The following is a 5,249-nucleotide window of genomic DNA, read 5'->3' as shown; positions in this document are numbered from 1 at the left end:
ACTGATGGTAGAATGCTGAGATGGCTGAATTGCAGGGAATTGATTAAGGTTATGAAACGGAATAGGATACCTGTGTAATGTTACACCCGGCTGGCGTGGCTCAACAGTTGAGTGTTGACCTATGAACCAGGAGGTCACGGTTTGATGCCCAGGTGGTGGGCTCGATCTGCAGTAGGGGACGTGCAGCAATCAGCTGATCAATGATTCTCTCTCATCATTGATGTTTCTCCCTCTCCCTTCCTCTCTGAATATACTGTTAGATGCAATAATGTATATATTTAAAGGCTTGGAGAATGTAGACAGAATAAGGAGCGTGGAATTAGATAGCTGTTGATTAGGCATGTGGATAGATTAGAAAAACAACAACAAAAGAAAGCAGTTGTTGGCTACATATGATTAATCAACAATTTAAGACAATTATGAAACCAGAGAGTCTTGCACAATGTAAAGAACCCTGTTGCCATCACCTGGGGAGAAGGGAACACTGGGAATAAGATTCAGGATGTACAGGGGCGGCTGGCTCCAGGGAAGATTTGATTCTCGGGGCTGTGATGGAAAAGCAAATGGAAACCTGAGACGCAGACTGGGACCAACGGATAAATGTGTGCACAGCTTGAAGACTCAGGCCACCTCGAACCCTGAACACCGACAGCAGAGGCCCAGTCTTCTCTGTTGAACGTTCACCCTCTTCATGTGCTCTTTGGGGCCACCGGGATCTTAAACTGGGAGACAATGTGTATTCCTTCTGGGGGTCTCCACCCGTCTACCCCCTAGGCCAGTGGTCGGCAAACTGTGGCTCGCGAGCCAGTTGCAGCTCTTTGGCCCCTTGAGTGTGGCTCTTCCACAAAATACTGACTTCTGCGCTTGGGCCACGAAGTTTCAATCGCATTGTAGGTGCGCGCCCACACGTGGTATTTTGTGGCTCACCGGCCCGAATCCGGCAGCCTCCTGTGCTAGCCTCTTGTTTCTCGGATTGGAGGCCCCACGGGGTGTTCACTCCAGGGCTTCCATCCCGATGCTAATTCTCAGTTTCCTCTCTCACCCAGCCTCCCAAGTGCTTGCTGCAAGGAGCTGTGCTCTGTGCCGACTTCATGCGAGGAAAGCCCATGGTTCCAGCCCCGGCGTCCCCCAACACACATTTTCAGAGAATGACGTGGGACAAGTTCACGTCTGACCTGGGCCTTCTTAGCCAGGCCCCACAGCAACCGTTTCCTGGGCTAAAATCGATCGGCTCTTCCACTCAGGCCGCCCTGGACCGCCATGACGTGTGGGGAAAACTGTCATCTGTCGGTGTGATGGCAGTGGAGCCAGGAGAGGCAGGCCGGTCTCTAAGCAGCACGTGCTTGCTAATGCAGTCTCCTCATAACAGCGCGGTCAGACACCGAGCGTCATGAGAAGTGCGCTCTGTACCACGTTGCTGCTAGCGAGCACTTAGTGAGGCGGGAAGGCAGAAAATACCACGTGAAATAGCGATGTGTGTAGGGACAGCAATATCCGAGTGGAACTGAGTAAACTATAAGAACGTGAAAGGAGACTTCCGTCAGAGGGGACGGTATCGTCCTTGTAAGAAAATGGAGAATGAGCAGAGTGTAGAGTCATGAAAACCAAATATTCAGATTTTCAGAAGGAAAAGGGCCAGGCCTGGAAGCCACATCTCTGCTTGCTTTCTGGCCGCCGTCCCATCGTGTTCAAGGAGGCGAAATGGGGCAGACACTTCGTCAGCAGCCGTTCGTTTCAGCATTTCTGAGCCGCCCAGAACCTCCTCTTTCCTAAGAATTTTCGCCAATTTTGGTTTGGGCTGGAATCCTTCCCCGGGATACATTTCAAACCGTGGACTCAGCACAGGGCTCTCGGTTACCGGGTCTGTGGTTTGTGGGGCTGCTGGTTCTGCAGCCGCTCGGCACCAAGGCTCCTACCGGAGGCCATGCCGGGCCCGCGCCCCTGGCCTCAGTCACCGCGTCCTGAGATGTACTGGGTTTTGGCACCCGGTCCTGGAAAGATCGAGGCCTCCTTTCATCAAAGGTACCACGTGCAGCAGTCGGCAGCTCAGAACTGCAGCACATGTCCTGGGGCGGGCAAAGCTGAGAAAAACACACCCAAACAATATGTGTTAAGTAATTTAATGATATAAAAACCAGTGAAAGGAAGAGCAGGCTAAGCCTGTTTATATTAATTTCCTTAAACTTTATTATTATTGCTCAAGACCTGTTTGGATCATAAGAATCTATTGCTCTACCTTCATGTGGAATTCATAAGAGTATCTACCATTTATTGAGTTTCAGCCTAACTTTAAATGCTTTACATATTGATTTTCATTCTGCCCTTAACTCCATGACTAAATACTGTTCATATTTTATAGGCAAGGAGACTGAGGCTTAAGAGAGGAAGTGTTTTTCCTAGGCCACAAAGTTACTACGTATTGGCGGCATTTCATAAGTGTCCTGGATTATTTCAATGCTTGAAAAATGTGCTTCCCCCCTTGTAGTTCTCATTCCATGCCCCTTTTCTGATGGGCTGAGGGGTGGGCACGTGGCTTGCTTGGGCCGATGCAATGATGTGTGTTCCCTTCTGAGCGGAAGAGATGCGTGCAACTGCCAAGGAAGTGCTGAGTCAGCCGATGACTCCGCATGCCTCCTTTCACCTTACCACAGACCATAACGCCCTGTTAGAGACGGTGTCTGTTCTTCACTGAATGTATGGGGGTGACATTGGTTAATTATATAGGTCCCAGGTGTACCATTTTCTAATGCATCATCTGCGTACTGTATTGTGTGTTTACCACACCCAGTTGGGACTGTTTCTTTAGCCTGGAGTATGTAATGGACATGGAGTGTGGGTGAGAAATAAACTGTGCTGTTTGCCACCGATAGACTTGCTGACACATTATATACTGGGCTGGTTTCCTCAATAGAGTCCACAACTAGAGAGCCCCTCAGACCTTATCTAGAGGCTCTTCCGTGACCGATACAGGAAATCCTCTCGAGTTGTTCAAGCACAATCCTCTGACAACTCTGACTTGATTACAATCTTTTTGAAGGCAAATCCGTGTTATGCTTACATTTTCAAAAAGCCACCAAAAATTCCTCTACTCAGACTATTTGTGTGGCGTCTGCTGCAAACGAATGAGAGTACATTTATCTACTTCCATTGGTTTTATGTTTTACACTAGAGGCCCAGTGCACGAATTGGTGCAGCAGTGAGGTCCCTCAGCCTGGCCTGTGGGATCGGGCTAAAACCGGCTCTCCAACATCCTCCAAGGGGTCCTGGCTTGCAAGAGGGCACAAGCCAGGACGAGGAACCCGTGTCCCAGGGCTAAGCTCATAGGTCTGTCCTTCGTCCCTTAGGAAGAATTATTTCCCTGGAGGTGCCTCTGTGTCTCATGCAAATAGACTCTTAACAAGTCCAGGCTGCCAGACATTGTTCAGATAAGTCTCCATGTATCAGGCCTCCATTTTTTCTTCACTGTTAGCTGCAGCTGTAGTAGCAATGGTAGCATAACTTAGTGGGTGTTACAATCCCATTTAAAAAATATATTTTTATTGACTCCAGAGAGGAAGGGAGAGGGAGAGATAGAAACATCAATGATGAGAGAGAATCATTGATCAGCTGCCTCCTACATGCCCCACACTGGGGTTGGAGCCCACAACCTGGGCATGTGCTTTGATGGGGAATCCAACCATGACCTCCTGGTTCATGGGTCGGTGCTCAACCACTGAGCTACCCCAGCCAGGCTATTTTTTACACTTTTCATCTGCAACCACACAACAGTCATGACCTCAAGTATATTAAGTACCCTACTTTTTCATCTCTTAAGGTGCTTTTATTTACTATTAGCAGACAATTACTCGTAAAACAAAGTAAGCAGGACCTTTGAAATTATATTTGAAAATGCTAATATACAGCTTTAAAAATATCTAGTATTTCTGTTGAATGCCTGTAAAATTAATGCCCACTCCATTCAGGTTTGATTATCATCACTTCCATCTATCAGATGCACAGTTCTCTTGTATTCTTTAAGTTGCTTCAGAGTGCACTTCAGAATACTTTAAAATTAGTCATTTTGGGAAATTCAGCGCCTCATTAATAAGTTATCTCTCTGCTTGAATGTAATTTCAACTGTAAAAAAGAAACTAGATCCAGAGTTGCAATTGCCAATTGGAAGAATATGCTTCAACACGTTATCAGCATGTCAAAAAATATGCAACATGTCATCCAAAATATATCACATGATTTGCTATTTGAACTATTTATCTTAATAGAAGAATAAATACAATTTGTGGGTTTTAGAGTAATCCATATAGAAACCACTTATTACATGTGGCACTTTCACATCTATAGGAATAAATCAGAAGTTCCTGTCAACTCATCTACACTATTTCATGAACACTGTGAAGAGCTTAAGCTAGAACAATTGATAGCAAATGATCAAAAGACTCAGATGATTTCTGTTCTATAGAATTAACTCAATAGCAGATAAAGTTTTTGTCAATAGTACCACATGTAGAGCTAAATTATTAAGGGGTCAAAAAGAACATCATCTATATGGGTAAACTAATTTGGAAAAAAATATCATATGGAACAGATTAGCATTATGCAGCAGTAATATACATAAGGCCCTGGCCAGTGTGGCTCATTGGTTGGGTGTCGTCCCGTGCACCAAAATGTCGCAGGTTCGATTCCCAGTCAAGGCACATGCCCAGGTTGCGGGCTTGATCCCAAGCAGGGGGAGCGCATCGCATGAGGCAGCTGATCGATGTTAGCTCTCACATCGATGTTTCTCTCTCTCTCCCTCTCCCCTTCTCTTTCTCTAAAAATCAAAAAGAAGGAATGTACATCAAATTAAGAAAGAGAAACTCATTTGGTGAATTAGTTTTTATAAAACCTTGACACAAAGACAAACATGTTTTATGACTACATTGTCATTGTAATTTGTTTGTTTCTTACATTTTAAGTTCTCACAAAAGTTTACACATAGTTGCCTGTCTGCCTGTCATTCTGAATCTGTTTCCAGGATTATTTTGCTATACAAAAATAAAAAATATATTTATTTTATTTTCCCATCACTGTTTACCTCCTCTATGCCCTGTTCCACCTCCACCCCCCTCCCTCCCCCACAGTCACAGCCTGTGTCCATGTCCATGAGCTCTTGCTCTTCTCTTTCTTTTTCACTCAATTCCCTCTGCCCACTCCCAGTCCCCCTTCCCCTCCAGAGCTGTCTGCCTCGTCTCTATCTGTGAGTCTGTCTCTAC

The sequence above is a fragment of the Myotis davidii genome, unplaced genomic scaffold (assembly GCF_000327345.1).
Source record: "Myotis davidii unplaced genomic scaffold, ASM32734v1 scaffold221, whole genome shotgun sequence".
NCBI lineage: Eukaryota > Metazoa > Chordata > Mammalia > Chiroptera > Vespertilionidae > Myotis > Myotis davidii.
Note: the sequence above shows the minus strand (reverse complement) of the source record.